This window comes from Lissotriton helveticus, chromosome 6 (genome assembly GCF_964261635.1).
Source record: "Lissotriton helveticus chromosome 6, aLisHel1.1, whole genome shotgun sequence".
NCBI lineage: Eukaryota > Metazoa > Chordata > Amphibia > Caudata > Salamandridae > Lissotriton > Lissotriton helveticus.
This window is the reverse complement of record NC_136067.1, coordinates 1,740,237,488-1,740,257,100: the sequence shown is the minus strand read 5'-3', so window position 1 is coordinate 1,740,257,100 and position 19,613 is coordinate 1,740,237,488.

Below are 19,613 nucleotides of genomic sequence, written 5' to 3'. Positions count from 1 at the left end.
GTTTGCCCTGACTGTTTTTGTTGACTTTAGAACTCTGCACTTTACACCGGATCCCCCGGGGAACTTGGTAAAGTTGGCATATTCCTGATTGGGTTATTTAATTTTTCTTTAACTACCTACTATATAGTACCAGGAGTACCTTCAGCCTGTAAATTAAAGGCTACCAGTGGACTGCAGCACTCATTGTGTCATATCCTGCAGCGGTACGCTAAAGCATGTCCCAAGGCAAACCACTGTAGCCTGGCTATGCTGTTTATAAACTGCAATTTTGACCTGTCAAAATGGTGCAGAGTACTAATATCGACGTAGAAATAACGCCTGACATTAATATCTCCGCAGAAATATCGAGTGGAACAAATATCGACAACAAAAATATAGTTTGACCAGAATATCGACTGACAGGTAAGTAATATCGATAACAATAATATAGTTGTAATAAATATCGTTTACAAAAATATAGTTTACAAAAATATCGATTTATAAATAATGTTATGTATTTTAGTGTTTTAAATGAGAATTGTTTGTTATTTTATTATGTTTTGGAAATGGGTTGTGGGTTTATAGGGGAATAGGGTGGGAAGTAATTTAATTATATAAAATTAATTGATTAATTAATGTGTTAATTAATTAATAATAGTGTAATAATTAGTTGTTAATTAATTTCAATTAGTCAATTAATAATTAATTATGTTAATTGTTTAATTAATTTTAGGTGTGTGTTGGGTAGTTCATACTTGTAAATGGTGTGAAGGGTGGTAATTAATTAATCTATTATTAATTAATTAATAAATAATTGTTGAATTAATTACCATTAATTAATTAGTAATTATTAATTGTAAATGTGTAATTATTTTAGGTGTGTGTTGTGGTGTTTTTAAGTGTATGTGGTGGGAAAGCTGGTAATTATTTAATTAATTAATTAAAAAAAGATATTAATTTTCATTAATTAATTAGTCATTAATTTTAGGTGTGTATGGTGGATATTATAGTTTTAACTAATGTGTAATTAATTAATTTTTATTATCTTTGTTAATAATAATATATTTAAATGTATATATTATTTATGTTTATATTGGAAATTAAATTAAAAAAATAATTTTGATAGTTAGTTTTTTTATTGTTTTGTGTTCCAGCGCTTTCCTTACTATTGTACTCACTGGAGTGGGAATAGTCATTTTTACCCCTACGCTATCCATCGCTTTCCCTACTGTTGCACTCTCTTGAGTGGGAATAGTAATTTTCACCCCTACGCTATCCAACGCTTTCCCTACTGTTGCACTCTCTGGATTGGGAATAGTAATTTTTACCCTTACGCTATCCAACGCTTTCCTTACCGTTGCACTCTCTGGAGTGGGAATAGTAATTTTCACCCCTACGCTATCCAACACTTTCCCTACTGTTGCACTCTCTGGAGTTGGAATAGTAATTTTTACCCCTACGCTATCCAACGCTTTCCCTACTGTTGCACTCTCTGGAGTGGGAATAGTAATTTTTACCCCTACGCTATCCAACGCTTTCCCTATTGTTGCACTCACTGGAGTGGGAATAGTCATTTTTACCCCTACGCTATCCAACGCTTTCCCTACTGTTGCACCCTTTGGAGTGGGAAATAGTAATTTTTACTCCTACGCTATCCAACGCTTTCTCTACTGTTGCACCCTCTGGAGTGGGCATAGTCATTTTTGCCCCTACGCTATCCAGCGCTTTCCCTACTGTTGCACTGTCTGGAGTGGGAATAGTATTTTTTACCCCTATGCTATCCAACGCTTTCCCTACTGTTGCACTCTCTGGAGTGGGAATAGTAATTTTTACTCCTACGCTATCCAACGCTTTCCCTACTGTTGCACTCACTGGAGTGGGAATAGTAATTTTTACCCCTACGCTATCCAACACTTTCCCTACTGTTGCACCCTTTGGAGTGGGAATAGTAATTTTTACCCCTACGCTATCCAGCGCTTTCCCTACTGTTGCACTGTCTGGAGTGGGAATAGTCATTTTTACCCCTACGCTATCCAGCGCTTTCCCTACTGTTGCACCCTTTGGAGTGGGAATAGTAATTTTTACCCCTACACTATCCAACGCTTTCCCTACTGTTGCACCCTCTGGAGTGGGAATAGTAATTTTTACCCCTATGCTATCCAATGCTTTCCCTACTGTTGCACTCTTTGGAGTGGGAATAGTAATTTTTACCCCTTCGCTATCAAATGTTTTCACTACTAATGTTTGTATTTTGTTATTAAATGTATGTATTATTATTTTTTAATACTTTAATGTGTTAATTAAATATAGAATATTATTTTGTATTCAAAATGTTTTATATATATTTATTTTTATATAATTATTAAAGTTTAATAATTAAATAAAGATAGTAATAAAATGTAATTGAGAAAATATATGTATATGTACACATTTATTGTGTTTATATTCATTAAATTAAGTTTATTTGTTATAATTAGTTAAAATATAAATATAATTTAATTTATTTTGTTAATAATATTAATATTATTTAATTATTTAATTTAAGTTATATTATTTTTTAAAGTCGATATTTTTTACATCTATATTTTTGAGTCGATATTGTTGTACTTACCTGTTTAAGTATAGGGATGCAATATTTTTGTAGTCGATATTTTTACATCTATATTTTTGTTATCGATATTTAAACATGGAACCGTCAAAATAGCTCCTTTTTTACTGTTCTAAACTCTACTTGTCAATATTAATATGTCACCTGTAAGTAACCCTCATTGCCTTAAGGCAGGGTGCATGATATATAAAAGTGTAATGTTAAACAGGTTCTTACAGTGGACCTCAAAGTTATTTTCACTTTATCAGGGTTGGATGTTCCATTGGAAAAAACTAACAAGTTTAACTAATGTTATTTTTGAAAGGAAACAAATACACATTTAATTTTTTGACTTTTAATAATTATCAGTTACTACCCCCATTCACTGGTGAAGTCATATTTGTGATAAATATTTTGGAAAGGTGCCTTTTTGAAAGTCATTTATTTATTTTATTTTATTTATTTATAAAGCGCAACACTCATCCCAGGGGATATCACGGCGCTATGAACCAAGGAACTACTGAAGGCCTATGCAGAAGAGTTATGTTTTAGGGAAAAGGTGTGTTTGCAGTTTTTTTCGAAACTGGAGGTAGTTTGTGGTGTGTCTTAGATCGTTGGGTAGATCATTCCACCTCTTAGCTGCCAGGTAGGAGAAAGCGCGGCCCCCTGTTCTGACTTTATAGATTCGTTTCGGTTTGGCCAGAGCTGATTGACTCGACCGTAGATTCCTGTTGGGGATATAGAAATCGATCTTCCCTTGAAGGATTGTAGGGCCAGTTTTGTGCAGAGCTCTGTGCGCATGGCTAAGTAGTTTGAAGGCAGCCCTCTGACGCATCGGGAGCCAGTGGAGTTTCTTGAGGCATTCCGATGCTGAGTCTCGTTGCCTTTACTGCAGACCAGTTTGGCCGCCTGATTTTGCAGGACCTGTAGGCAGGAGAAAAGTTGTTCATTCATCCCATCAAATAGCGCGTTGCCATAGTCCAGGCGGCTGACAAATAGGGCCTGTGTGACTGATCTTCTACAGTCCAGGGGTATCCAAGGGAATATCTTTGCGAGGAGTTTTAGTATGGCAAAACCCTTGCCCCAGAGGGAGCGGACGAGATCCTTCATGGATAAGGCATCGTCCATGATGATTCCCAGGTTTCGTGCATGTTGTTTTGGGGTAGGAGCCTGTCCCAATGAGGGTGGCCACCATGTGGCATCCCATACTCGTCTGGCTCCCCCAAACAGGAGAATCTCTGATTGGCCTGCGTTTAATTTTAAACAGTGGTTGTGCATCCATAGGGCCATCTCAGAGAGACAGTCATGTAGCTTTTTCTTTGTTATCTCAGGTCTTTCGTCCATGGCCACCATCAGCTGTGTATCATCAGCATACGAGCAGAGCGCGATGCCCCACTTCCTTCCAATGTCGGCAAGAGATGAAATATAGACATTGAAAAGAGTGGGGCTCAATGAAGCCCCCTGAGGGACCCCACAGCCGATGGGGTTGGGTTTTGAGTGGAACTGGCCCATATGCACTGCCTGGGTACGGTTGCTTAGAAAAGATTGGATCCAATTCAATGCTGTCTACTGCACTCCTTTGCTCAGGAGTGTATTCAGCAGGCATTGGTGGGATACCATGTCAAACGCCGCTGACAGGTCAAGCAGTATCAGTGCCACCGATCCCCCTTGATCTGTGGAGGATCTGATACTGTCCGGCACTGCCAGCAACGTTGCCTCGGTGCTATTGTTAGCTCTAAAGCCGGTTTGGGAGGGATCCAGAAGAGAGTTATTTTCCAGATACCTGGTCAGTTGTGTGTTGACCAGCTTCTCCAGGGCTTTGGAGAGATAGGGGAGCTGGGAGATAGGTCTGTAGTTCTCTGGGTTTGAGATATCGGCTCCTGCCTTCTTCAGAAGGGGAGTCACGGAGGCGTGCTTCCAGGCCTCAGGGAAGATAGCAGTGGCTAGCGATTTATTAAAAAGCTGGGTGACAAAGGGACAGAGCGTGGGTGCAATTTTGGAGAATACGAAGTGAGGGCAGGGGTCCGAGGGAGACCCCGGATTTAATTGTATTCAGTACCGCTAATACCTCTTCTTCGGAAAGTGGTTCCAAGCTGGTTAGACAAGGTGCATTACCTGAGTCTACTTGGTCGTTACATCTTTCTGATGTCGGGGTAGACTTACCCGGATTGATTGGAGTGCTAGGGGTATTTAGGGGAGAGAAAGTGGAATATATTGTCTTTATTTTTGCGCTCACAAGCTTCGGTTGAAGGGGTGAGAGTTTGTGAGGTGCTGGACGGTTTACTGAGTTCCTTCACTATTCTGAACAGTTCTTTTGCTGAGTTACTGTTCTCGTGGATGCGTTGTGTGAAATAGGCCTTTACCTTGCCTTAAGTCACAGAAAGCTATACCTGCAATTTGCTCTCTCACTTCTGTTATCTACATTTTAGCAAATAAATAGGCGTGAATGAGGTGTGAACTTGCTCCTAGGACAGGGACAACATTCTTTGCATGTTGGGCAGTGGTATTGTGCCCTTGACAAGATGACCTGTGGTCTAGGCCCAAGGAATTGATTAACTTCACAAAGGCTTCCCCTTTCCCAAGCAGATATAACAAACACCCAGTTCTATTCCCTTCTTTTGTCCCCGCTAGCCAAACCTGCCTTATTACAGTGGGCCTCTTTTTGTGTCATATCCTGCTGGATTGTCAAAACCTCTTTGTCAGGTATGCTGCGGTATTCATCTGACATTTTGGGCACACTTCAAAGAAGTGGGCAGTAAGGCTGCGAAAGCTTACCTTTGACATTTTTTTCAAAGACTCTTGATGGCTCATTATTTATGCTTGATGCAATTTTAGTAGTGTCCTTTTTAGGTTTCGACCTGGGGAGGGCACGAAGTGCCCCTCCCAGATCGAAAACTTTTGTCAACAGTATGGATGTCGGCACCGCCTCTGCCTCTCATTGGCTAGCTCCATAAATGGAGGCTAGCCATTGGGAGACAGAGGCTGTCAATCGCGCTTTCTCGGGGAAAACGCGATTCGGGGGCGTTTCTGGGTCTTTTTTTAAGCCCCGCCCTCTCCTCTTCCCATTGGCTGGAATGTTACCTTCCAGCCAATGGGAAGGGGAGAGCACGCAAACACGCCCCCGAACCTGTTGCTCTGTTCCAGACTTGTTTCTTTTTGCGTTTGGTAGTGGTTGTTTTCTTGTGTTTGTGTGGTCTGTTTTGTGGTTTGTGTGTCGCAATCCATGGGAGCCCGGATGCATTGCATTGGTGTAGGATGGCGTGCAACACACATTTCCGCCCTCGGTTTTCTTGCGAACCACTGGTTGGACAGGAGGGCTGTGTTCTGTGAATGCCGACTATGATGATTTACAATTGCGCAGATTCATTTCTACATACCCCGAATGTAATGCAACCCGTTTCCCTTGATCGCGTTGCTTGATGACCGTCCCGGTGTTGCCCCACGCTGAGACAATCTGTCCCGCCTTGGAAGTGAGATGCGATGCCGGTCATTTTGCTAGCTGCGTTTGTCCTGAAGAAAACCACACACATTACATCAGTTCGTTGAAATCTCACTTCCTGGTCATGCAGATTGACTAATTATGCGCACCTTAACATACTTAAGCTGGTAGTTATCCGGAGAACGTCTGTACAAACTGGCAGCTGCGGGGCACGGCTTTAACGATTGCTCGTTCAGTTAGACGACTGTAGCCTGCCCGGGCACTCTGCTCCAAGCACTGTGCCAGCTGCCTCTTTTGAAAGTACCACACCACACTTCTCTGTCCGGTGCATGTGTACAAACAGAGGCCTGTTGCTGCAATTTCTAATTGAGCCAGTGGCCGGGCGATGGAATTTCGTTTCTAGCATTAGGGTAAGAATGTCTTTTTTTTTTTCCTAGTAGCGTTGGGTGAGTAAGCGGAGCTCACTCACCTCATAGTTAAGGAAAGACGGACGAGGTGCTAATAACTCTAAAAATCAGCAAGTACAGAAGTGTAAAAGAAGGTCTTTGCTGGCTCCATACTTACCCGCTGTGCATGTGGCTGATTTCATGAGTGAGCGGGGATGGTAAACTGATTCTAGACAAAATTTGGGTCCATGTCACTGGCCAGCCTAATAAGCCAGGGCAATGTATTGTATTGTATTGTAATTGCATTCATATAGCGCTTACTATCCCTGACGAGGCACTCGAAGCACTTTTTCGGCGAGTAGCACGCTACTCCGGAACTCGTAAAGGATTAGTGTTGAATTAGTATAGTGAAATATGAAAGTAATTTGAGTGGTGGATAAGTTAATCGGGACGTTAATCAGTGATTTGGATTGAGAAGAATAGCGGAGGGATAGAAGAGGAAAAAAAAAGATTTGAATTTATATAGTGCTTATTACCCTTGATGAGGTGTTTGATCATATTTGGAATTTTTTTATCAGTCTATAGCGTTTATATATGTACAAGAATTTAGATTTAAACTGGTTAAAGTGCTTAAAGAATATTGAGCCTAGGGTGAGATCTAAAACCACAAGTGTAGTGGAATCGCAAGGGAGCCAAGAGATCTGATGCAAAAAAAGAACAAGCATTTACAATGCAACGGTTTCGCCTTTGGAAAAGTTAGAGCTATTGCCATTGTAAATGACAATGCCATTTATTTATCTGTTTTCAAAACCAACACATAAATAAAAATTTTATCATTTACAATGCCAATAGCTCAAACTTTTCCAAAGGCGAAACCGTTGCATTGTAAATGCTTGTTTATAGTGGTAATTAGTTTTTTTTTTAAACTAGAATTGTAATATTTTGTATACTGCTGCTTCCTGATCTGCATTTTAATGTGCTTAAGTGCTTCTGTGTCTTTGTCTCGCTACAGGTACCTCTGCACTATTGAGAGCTTTTGGGAAGTAGTTGGGGAAAAGCAGTGTTTGCTGCACCTTGTGAACTCAGGGGCATGAGTGAACTGCCATTTTATTCTTCCTTGTTGTGTAGCTTAGAGCCGCTATTTTGAGGTTACTGCTCTAGCAACTTGCTTTACTGGTCTTCTCTCTCCTATATTAGGGGGACGATGCAGCGGACACGCAATGGACAGTAAGGCTATCAATCCTTACCTTTGATCTTTTTTAAATACTCTTGATTACTCATTTTTTTGGTTTGATACCATTTTATTAGTGTCTTGTTTTCCTGTAGTAATTAGTTTTTTCAAATGACTGGAATTTTAATATTTTGTATACTGCTGCTTCCTGATCTGTATTTTATTGTGTCTGAGAGCTTCTGTGTCTCACTCTCACTACGGGCACCTCTGCACTTTTGGGAGCTTTTAGGAAGTGTTTGGAGGAAAAGCAGTGTTTGCTGCAACTCGTTAATTCAGTGATGCAAGAGAAGAGGAGCACCACTATTTCTCCTTCTTGTTATGTCGCTTAGAGCCACCATTTTGCGTTTGGCGCTCTAGTGGCTTGCTTTACTGGTGTATTCTCTTCCATATCAGGGAAATGATGCTGCAGACGTGTAATGGACTCACGCAACAGACGCAACAAAGGAAAGCCCATCTGCGACCAGCGTCGGACATGCTGTCCAATTGAACATCATATACTGCATCCGATATTCCGTGGAGACTCTTTTGGCATTGAATACTGATAGGTGCTGTCCTCAGAAGGTCTATTGTCCCACAGGAATGGGTAAGAATTTCGAATCCTGTGAGGTGTGGGACATCCGTACAGACTAGGAGTGCCATGACACAGGTGATGAAAAGAATGTGGCAGAATATATCTGAGGAAGCTCTTGGCCACTCTGACAGTTCACCTCCTTTCATTTTACATGGAGCAGTTTGAATCCAACTTAGTGTTGTTTGATAGTTGGATTTCTAACTCAATGGACCGTTTCCGCCCCTTGAAAATGTATGAGGCAAAACGATTGAGGCCATCCTCCCCTTGCTTTTCCCCACTCCTTAGAATGGAGACAAGACGGTGTAAATAATTAGAGTGCTATTGGAGGAAATGGTATGACTCCAAAGCTAAGTCTCTATAAACCAGTGCTTAGTAGCATCTGTAAAAACACGCATATTGACATGAAAGAATATTTTGCACACCATATTAACATGGCAACAAATTCATCAAAGTAAGTGTTTAAATTAAGGGTGGGCGTAGTTGGCGGAGTACTACTACATGGAATTCCAGGAAGTTGAACAAACACTCCGTGAATTCCGCAACTTCACTCCGTCGGACTCCCAATTACTAAAACAAAAACCTCATATACTTTTGATAAAATAACAGGTATCTCTGTCTTTCCATGCTAAAATGCATATAATAATTTCACAAAAGCGAAAATTAGAATTTACCAAGCAGTGAGAGAGGTGATGATTTTGGGATCCTCCCTAACCTGGGGAGTGAACCAAGCAGATGCCAGAAAACAAAGAGCACAATTGCTGAATGATTCAGTGTTGATCCCATCCTCTTAGGCCCAACCCAAGCACAGTTATGGGCAAAAATACAATTCCAACCAAAGGCCCTGCAAAGCATTATGGGAAGAGATTAGCAGAGGCAGTGAGTATTATAGTATCCAGTATCAAAATAATTCTACAAAGAGCTGCAGTTCAACTAGTCGTTACTAGGTGTCCCTCACAAGTTAAATGCAAAAGCATTGAAACCCTTTCATGAAGCTGCAGTTCCACTAGTCATTACTAGGTGTTCCTCATGAGTCAAATGCAGGATGGTAGACAGTGTGTAGTTTGCAGATAGGGCTATTATTGCTTGAGATGTTGATGCCGAGATATTCACTTGTGGGAAGGGTGATGGTTTCGGATTGAGCCACAGAGAGTGTATTTCTATGAATGCATGCCATTCCTCCACCCTGCTTCGCAGATCTGTCCATTTGCATTATGTTGTGGCTGGGGGGACTAGTAGGTCAAGAATAGGAAAGAAGGTGAGGTTTAGCCAGGTTTCAATATATCAGGCTCATTTGTTAGGATGAGATTGTAGATATCAGGGGCATGTTTACTAGCTGACCTACAGTTAAGAAATATTCATTTCACTTGGCTCGTAGATTGACTGGAGGGATTCAGAGGGATGTCAATGTGTTTGAGGTTGTTGCTATTTATAGCTCTGTGATTGTATGAGGGTTTTCAGTAGGGGCTAGCTTGAATGGCTTTGATTTGACCCAAGAGGTCTTGTTATAGGCTATTGGGCTGGTATATGAGAGGAGTAGATCACGGATGTCACAGGTGGATAGATCAGACTTTAGTCTTCTGGGAAAACAGGAGGCATTTGGGAGGGGTAAAATATTTTAGTTCAGATGTGAGGTCAGCAGGACTGGGGCAAGAGATAAACCTATTTGGGCATTAGTCCTAGTCCCTGGGGCACTAGAGTGACTGTGCATGGGTAGATGCTCGATAGTGATAGCTCTCAATTACTGGACATCATCTAAGAGGTGGCACAGGCAGGTCGGTATCTTATCAAGGTGGGCGTCTAAATAAGTGAGGTGACAGTTGGATAAGGTTGTGCTGGGAGATTTTTTAGGGGGGAGAGTTCTTGAGGGAGAGCTGATTGATTAGATATGGAATTCTTATGTTCAAAGAGGCTGTAATGGTGTTCTTGAGGGGGCCATCTGAGTGGGGAAGGGAGTGAGGGGTGGGGTGGGAGTAGAGGGGCATGAGGGCTGAGGATAGGATGAGGGTGATGAGAGGATGAACAAATTATCTGGTATAAGTTCCAAGGAGCTAGATTCCTGGACTCAGTATGGGCTGATAGCAAACTTGAATGAGAATTGCAGGGTAGCAACATGGGAGGGAGAGTGATGGGCCGGAGAATTTACAGTAGTGTTGGATCCGTAGTGTGTCCGAATAAGGGCCAGTGGAGTATATGTCAGTGTAGGACAACTAACCTTTTGGTTCAAAGTACCCATTGTGGGTGAGAGCTTTTGTGATGCTATGTGAAAGGACTGGTTGGAGAAGAAATCGTATAAGATCTGGGGATGGCTAGGTTGAGTTGGAGCCCCACAGGATGCAAATTGAGGTCTGAGAGTAAGATCATGGTGATTAGGGTGAGTTGAGGAGGGTGGAGCGCTCTTATTATTTGCTGCTTTCTTGAGGATAGGGAAGATCTTATCTATTATAGTTAAATTGACATTCAAGGCTTGAATATTGTTGTAGAGGGATATGATGGCATTCACATTGTGGAAGATCGAGCGTGATGCAGATAGTTTTCTTGGTGCCAGTGACAGGAAGCATGGAGTAAAAGACATTTCTCCAATGAGAACGTGTTCTGGAGTAGAAGATGAGGCCATTGGTTAGTTTACAATTATTGGAACCAAAGTAAATATCAGAGATAAGTGTTTCAGGGTAGGTTTTTAGTAGCTGATGTTTGTACTTTTTTGTAGCATTTTGTGATTGATTAGGAGGATAGTTAATGGCACGGTAATTGTTATCGCACCGCCGTTTTGGCGGGTCCGGTGCCTGGGGTGGGTTGCCTCTGGGCGCCATCTTAGAGTGGGGTAGAGGCGCTAGTATTCGCCTGCGCTTTACTGCGCATGAGTCACTGAGGGAACGCCTACTTAATGCTCCTCCCCTAGCGGAGCGGGTTCGCGGAGCGGGCGCGCCATCGCGTGGTCGGAGTAGTGCCAGAGTCCTGCCCGTCTGCGCCCGTCCGCGCCAGGACGTGTTGGACGTGGCAGGACCCTGTCCCTTAGTGTCGGACGCGTGGAGACCCATAATGTTGTGCTACAGCAGAGACAAGCTGTTGTCTATTGACAAGCTGCGCGGTATCTGTGGGGCAGCGCGGGTTGGTCCTTTGTGTGGCCCGTTCTCATGCACTTGCGGGAAGTTCGAACTCCCCGCCCCCCTGAAAAGGGGCTGCAATGAGACTACTGCCAGGATTGCCAGCCCTAATCCATCTATCTCTATATGGAGTCTCAACGTCCGGTCGTTGGTTAAACATCAGCAAGATGTCCTTGACCTTGTAGGTAAGGAGCTGCCGGACATTGTATGTCTGACGGAAACCTGGCTGCAGGATGTTGATACGGCCATCGTGAACTTGGCCTTCCCGCCTGAATACGCGGTATATACTACCAACCGAGTATCCAGAGGTGGGGGGATAGCCCTCGCAGTCAAGTCCTGCTATTCTTGTGTATGGCAAGGGCAAAACATCTCGGGCTGCGAAAGCGCTTTGTTTAAGATTGCTATCACACCTAACTTTGCTCTCTCGGGCCTTTTGATTTATCGCCCACCAGGGAGTGAAGTGGCTTTTAGGTCGGCTCTCCCAGATGCCATCAGCGCGTTGGCTGCAGGTTGCTCTAACTTTTCGATTCTTGGCGACCTGAATCTACACTTTGATAACCTGTCTAGTCCAGCCGTGTCCAGCTTTGTTGCAGATCTTGAGGCTCTTCAGTTGGTTCAGCGGGTGTCGCAGCCTACCCATGTAGGTGGCCACACCCTAGACCCGTTTTTTACCAACTTAGCGGAAGTCAGCACCTCCACTCCAATACCAATGGCCTGGACCGACCATTATTTGGTATGTATCCAGTGCCCTCTGCCTGTTCCGCACCCCAAACCATTGGTGCACTCTATCCCTAGACGGTGTTGGAATAAATTGAAACTCGACGACTTTTTCCATCTGTTGTCCTCCGACCCGTTTGGTGTAATTGAGTCAGCGGACCAGGGTTATGATCACTTTTGTGAGTGGGTAACCAGGGCGCTTGACGCCCTTGTTCCAATAGTTTTGTGTAAATCTGGGGCAAGGAATTCCAGCCCATGGTACGATGACTCGCTGCGGGCACTTAAAAATACCTGTAGGCGCGCAGAGCGGGAATGGCGCAAAACTTATAACATCGATAAGAAAGTTTTGTACATGGCCACTGTGAAACTGTACCATCAGACAGTGTGCAGAACCCGCGCTGCCTTTTATGCCCTGCAATTTCGTACCAGTGATAACCCCTCCAAAACTATTTTTACGGTGTTGAAAGATCTTACCATCAAAAAGGTGACTACGACCTATCAGAGCTCAACTGCACACTGTGAAATTCTGGCGGATTTCTTTCTGGAAAAGGTTCGTACCATCTATAGAGCCTTTCCATCGGCTGCTCCTTCTGCTGAGGGACCGCTTAAGCCGCTGGTATCGGACATTTTACACTCTTTCCCGATCCTAACGTCAGAAAGTCTTAGTAAACTGGCTCAACAGGTGAAGTCAGGGTCCCCGGCTGATCCGTTGTGCCCGGCTCTGTTTAAAGATCTAGCCTTGCATGATATCTCGCCGGTTTGCTTGCTGATCAACACGTCATTCACATCGGGCGTAGTTCCACGGAAGTGGAAACAGGCAGTAGTCATGCCTATCCTTAAGAAGCCATCTTTGGATGGAAGCAAACCCGAGAATTATCGACCAATATCACTTCTGCCATGGCCTGCCAAAGTAGCGGAGGCGCATGTCAACTCTGTCCTCTCGGATCATCTACTTCAGGCCGACATCCTAGACATGACGCAGAATGGCTTCCGAGCTGGGCACAGCAGGGAGACGGCTCTACTGTATATGGTAGAGCATTTACGCTCCGTGCTTGACGCGGGTCAAACGGCGTCGCTGGTGCTATTAGATCTGAGCGCCGCCTTTGACACCGTGTCCCACCCCATCCTTCTGCGTCGTCTAGAGGAAGTTGGGGTGGCTGGCCCTGCCCTCCAGTGGTGCCGTTCGTTTCTCGCCAATCGCTCCTTTAGTGTGGCCGTCCCGCCCTACGAGTCCAAATCCCATCCTTTGGATCTGGGGGTTCCTCAAGGCTCCTCGCTGAGTCCCACGTTATTCAATCTATACGTGAGACCGCTGGCTGAGGTAGTCAGGCAGTGGGGTATGACCATGGTGTCATACGCCGATGACACCCAGCTAGCGGTTACGATCAGCGGGGATGCGGAAGTGGATGACCCCAGATTCCAACAAGGACTTCGGGCGGTCGCCTGCGGGATGACGGCTAACTGTCTCCAGCTAAACGCTAGTAAAACCGAGGTGATGATTTTTGGCAAACGAACGGAACTCTGGGGTGACAGGTGGTGGCCATCAGATCTCGGCCTTACACCAACCCCGGTCTTTGAGCTTAAAAATCTTCGGGTTTGGTTGGATCCCACCCTTACCTTCGTCTGTCATACCAAACGTACGGCGGCCTGCTGTTTTGGCATCTTGCGGGGACTCCGTCCCGTGCTTAAGTTCTTTGATGCCACTACGAGGCAACTTGTGATCCAAGCTACAGTGATCTCTAGGCTGGATTACGCTAGTTACCTCTTAGTGGGCCTGAACCAAGCGGAAATTAGACGCCTCCAGCGTGTCGAGAACGCGGCAGCACGAGCGGTGGTGGGATTACCTAGATTCTGTCTCACCACTAATACCCTTCGTTCGCTGCATTGGCTCCCGATGGCACAGAGGATCCGTTTTAAAGTCCTATGTGTTGCCTATAAAATTCTTAAGGGATCCCCGGCCGCGATCTTGGCCACGCTCATGTCTCACTATGTTCCCGCTCGGGCTTTAAGATCCTCTGACCTTGAACTAGCGGTTGTCCCCCGTTTTAGGCTCTACAGGGCCGGCGGACGGTCTTTTCAGGTCCGCGCTGCATTGCTCTGGAATACCCTGCCTCCGGCGATTCGCGCTCTTGGGGACCTGTTCTCCTTTCGCCGTGCGGTTAAAACATTTCTGTTCCCTTAGTGCTCTCTTTTGTTCTGTGCTGTTTAGTTGTGTTATGCTGCTGCCTTGTCGGGCGCCAGGACGCTCCTTCGCTGGAGCATCTGTGCGCTTAATAAATTTGCATAACATAACATAACATAACATAACGGGCATGGATACCTGGGGGCACTAGTTTTGAGTCCATCATGCAAAAGGAGAAGGTGTCAGAGGGGAGCGAGTAAGCGCCTGGCAGAGGGAGAGGGAGAGGGGAGATATGGGAGAGCTGAGGAGGGAGAGATAGGCTTACAAGTTAAGAAAAATATATACATATATAAATATATTTCCCTTCCAAATTATTAAATCCTATTCAATTAGACACTTCTAAATTTCTTCCTTCTTTTCCTTTATCTTATCTCTTCACCCCTTCTATCCCTAATACCAAGAGGTTATAAGCAGTCAAAGATGGCCGTCTCATTAGTAGGGTTCTGGGTAGGAGGGTGCTAGTCCCCTTTTAGTTTTGGTGCACTTCTGAAGAGGGGGGCACCATCTTCTGTGACTGAGCTGAGAACAAGTGGTAAAATGGAGGAACGGGCTTTGAGGGCCCTGAAAACCAACTGATCTGGGTCAGTCAGTCATGGAATTTGCTATAAACTAATTCAAAGAAGAAATAGCATGCCCCCAGACTAGGTCTTATGCAGCACGAGAGCAAAGAACAAATCCTGCCAGCGTGTTGCAAGGCCAGTGCGAAAGGCTTATCGAGGCTAAAGCGAAGAGAAAAAAATAATACTTATATAGCTCAGGAATTGGCATGCATACTTCTCAGGATGTGTCCTTTCTTCTGATCATTCCACAGTGCAGTTGCTAGTTGGCAATCTCAGAGGTCAATGCCCCCCACTTTATGGAACCAGTGGGTGAAAATCAGTTGAAATGCGGGCATGTCCAGGAGTCCAATGCTCTCAACAAATGGCCTTTGAGGCAGGATGGGCAGGCGTAGACTGAAAATAGCTATTGGGGGCTATCTGGCCCCAGGAGAGAAGATAGCGCACCAATGTATCGGTGTCACTCGAACACTCTCATTCGGGAGCCATGTGGCGAACACTCGGGGGTCAGATGAAGGCAACAGCATTTAGGTGATCTGCTCCACAAGTTGGGGAATAAAATCTTGGAGGTCAGGAGACAGAGTCAAGCACACTCTCCAAAGCACGCTTGAAGTCCCTTTTTAGTCCGGCACAGGACTCGCAAAGTCAAGCAAACTCTCTGGGGCACACTCACAGTCCCGTAACAATCTGGCATGGGGTTCGTGTGCATGACAGCAGGGGGCCCACGGTGCTGTAGTCAACCGTACATGAGGGAATCCCAGCCTCGATGGCCGAGGCAGGGGCTGATTTATGCACTGGCTTCCGGTGGAACAGTGTATCAACTTTAATGCTCTTATGTTGGCTTGCAGAGTTTATTATATTGAGGCCCCAGCTTATCTGTTGAATAGACTGACTCCATACAAACAAATGAGGGCATTTTGATCCAACAATTATCATCTTCTGAGGATTCCAAAATTTCTGAATTTGTGTCATGGCATTTTACTGGCCAGTCAGCAACACTTTGGAACAGTGTTCCTTTGGAGCTATGGCAAGTTAAGTCTCTCTTAGCCTTCAAAAAGAAAATTAAAACTGGCCTATTTGACTCCATTTAGTTTCCCACTACTTTTGCCCTCCTATACTGTCTGCTAGATCACCAGAACTCTTCTTTTGAAGCAGATGTACACTTTAACAAACACTAAAACATGTTGGGGCAGATTTACAATAACTGGCGCATCCCCAGGGATGCGCAAGTTATTGTGCGCCGCAGCTCCGCCACCCAGGGTGCGCCGCATTGTAAATGCGGCGCACCGTGGGGCAAAAACAGCACAGATGCGTGACGCATCTGTGCCGTAAAGGCGGCGCATTGCTGGAGTTGCGCCGTAGCTCCAGCAATGCTCTGGGGGGCCCTTTCTGTCCAATGCTGTGTCAAGCCTTACGCCTGCTTCAAGCAGGCTCAGGGTTTTGACGCAGCATTGGCCTAAAAGTGCCTGCGTGAAATCTTGTAGATTTCACGCAGGCACTTTTGCGAGGCGCACCTTCCCCGGAACGCCCACCCTGCGCCGGAACACCCACATGTGGCGCAGGGCTTTACAACGTGACGCATCTGCCTAGATGCGTCACGTTGTAAATGGGTCGCAGAGATGCGCCACATTTACTCCGCCGTTACGTGACGCAACGGTGGCGTAAACATGGTGCAAGTCCAACATAAATCTGCCCCGTTATGTGTATCCACTGCCTGGTTGTTCAAGTCAAGTTTATTATGATATGGAACTCCTACAGAGGTCCACAAAATTACACACTACAGATAAACAAGAAGTACATTTCATTCAGTAAATAGTTCATCCTTTGTACGAGGCTGCCACCCTAAAATCTATTATTATACATACTATACGGAATGCGGGGGAGAAAAAAACAGTCATATAAAACCGCAAAGTACAGCATACAAGGAGTAAAATGGAACAAAGCATTCCTAAAAAGCAAGAGATGTTAGGATGCATATACAATGAAGTAAACAAAAATCTAAATTTTACAACATAAGAAATAACATTAAAATTGCCTGATAAACAGGCAAGAAAGTTTTAAAGAATCAGTAAATCCTATGACAAACCATTTCATTTGGTGGGGACAAGACAAATAAATGGGCCTCATGGGCAGAATGAATATTAAATTTGATTGATGAAGGTCTTAAGAAATACGTCTAGACTTTTGCTACACACAAATAGCACATGATTAAAATCTTGAACTTGCAAACAAATTTCGCAAATTCTCTCCTCTTTCAGTATTTTATCCCAAATGCTGGTAATTCCTCTTAAGGGCAATACATTGAGTCTCAACAAGAGTGCGAGACTTCTAATCTCATGAGGTAGGTTCCAAGTTAAATAGGGCTGTGGTTTGTTCCCCAATGCACTCCCTCAAACTACCTCATTGTACAACTTGGGCTGGCTTAAAGCAATATCAATGGCCAGACTAATCGAGGTCACTGACATCTTTATAAACAGCTTCCATACAGACTTTGGCATGCGTAATCAGTGTTCCAGCTAAGGAGATATGACTCATTTGCTCTCTCAAAGGACCTAAAAAATGTTGATTGTTCTTTCAGTTTAATGAAAATTTCCACTCTCAGGGCAGCCCTAAGTGCACCCTCTTCCCCCAAAGGGGGAATTACCCAACCTCAAAACCGCTGCCAAGGATAATATATATGAAGAGAATAAACCAAATTTTGGCAATGATCATTTTCAAGAAATGGGCTTCTGCATATTTAGTCAAGGCTTTCAGGCGACATTGCAAGCTAATAGGTGTTAAATCAAGGATGGCCACATCATCCGCATATAATAGAGACCCAACGGACATTGTACCAATCCTGGGGGCATCCCCCTCACCAAATTTAAGGTGCAGGGAAGATCAAATATATATAAAGAAATCAAGAGCGGTGCCATCAGGCAACCCTGTTTAAGCCCAATATGTGTTCAAATCTTACAAGATAATTGCAGCGATCCTCCAATCAAAACTTGGCACCAGCTATCTAAGTGTAATTCCATGATGAGACCCAGAAGATGGTTTGGGATACCCAGTCAAAGGAGCTTTCTCCACAGTGTTTGGTGGTCCACTTTATCAAACGCCGTGGATAAATCAATGAATGCGGTATAGACTGGCATGCCCCGCAAAAAAACATATTTCTCTACAATGGTTTGGAGTATTGCAATGTTATCCAGAGGACTACTTTTCTTTCTGAAACTGGCTTGATCTGTAGGTATGATTTTCTGGTCATGGGCCCATTGTTGCAGAGGACATAGGCGGCTTTTAGCATACAGTTTAACCGATGTGTCCAGCAAAGCTGGATGGAAAAGTTTTGGGACTACAACACTCCACTTTCAAGTCAGGGGAATCTTACCAGTTCTAAAGCAGTAATTAAACACCGTGGCAACATAAGTTCCCTAGACAACTGCCTCCTTTTTAATTAAAGCAATTAGAATTCCTTCCGGACCTTGCCCGCCAGATGTTCTGGCTTTCTTCATAAACCCAACTAATTTCTCCCCTGAAGGAAAACCAAATTCCGAAAAAGAGGACTCATCCACTCCAATTGTCACAGGAATGACTAGACTTTTGTTCTTATGTAATATGGAGATGTAATCCACTCAGTCCTTCTCTGGGATTGGAATAGGCAGAGCCTTCTGCCTTGAGTCACAATATTCCGCTATCAGGCACCGGTACTTTCTAGAGCCTTTGGCCCTTGCAGCTTCTCTCTTCTCTCAAGACAACCCACTTAAAATCACATTCCCTTCTCCTTTCAGTACGTTTACAGCGACTTTTTACTCGTTTGAAGCTATTATTTCCTGGTGACCACCCATAGAGAATGGTGAATGCTGTTTTCAAACTAATCAAAGAATTTCTTGAATTAATACTTTCAGTGAAAATGTGCCCTGTTTAGATGAGCGAGGGCCAATAGAGCTGGAGCTTGAATTACGAATCTCTTCCATTTGGGCCTCAAAACACTCAATGGTATTATCGGGAACACACCCTGACTGCTCTACATAAGCCCTCTTAATTATCAAACTGACCTCAGCCATACTTTTAGATGTCCAAAAGGATTGTCCATTTACTTCATTAAAAGCGGCTATACCCAGGCCTGAGTTCCCCGGATCCAATGCAGGTAAATCAAAAGCCACTGTCACACCCACTACACCATGGTCACTCAATGCCGACAGGAGAACAAAGACATTTTCAACAGCCCCAACATTTGATAAGAGACAACCACATAGTCTAAGAGACTGTGAGTAAGGGGATAATGAAACATAAATAAAGCTGCTTTATCTGCAGAAACTTTCCTGTTTACAATAATCAGATCTAAACTTCTAAGGGTCTCAAACAAGGAGAACGCTGGTTTATCTGTTTTTATATTTTCCAGGAATAAAATCTCAGGTATGAGCCAGGTTTCCTCTTTATCAGGGTTGGCGTAGTTCTCAGAGGCAGAGTTAGAGAATTTGTCATTCAAATCTCCCACGATTATTACTAGGTCCCTTAATAGCTATATCATGAACTAATGAAAAAAGTACACTCTAAGCTTGCCACAGCGGCTGCTGAACTATTTAAGGACGGGGGCTCTAACATGTTTGTGGGTGCATGAATATATTCACAACAGGATCGCTCAGCTTCAGGAAAACAACCAGAGCACCCTCTAAATTGGCAGGACTTAATTTATTAAAACTTGCATAATGCATTTCGGCTTCAATGCATTTGTCAAATGCTGGTAACATAAATGCCTTTGTTTTTTGTTTTTTGTTTTGCTTTGCTCTCCTTTGCTGCACTTTAACTATATAATCGTTGCCACCACTGTCCTTGATAGATATATGGAATGTCAAGGTAGTGTTTAACCCAATAAAA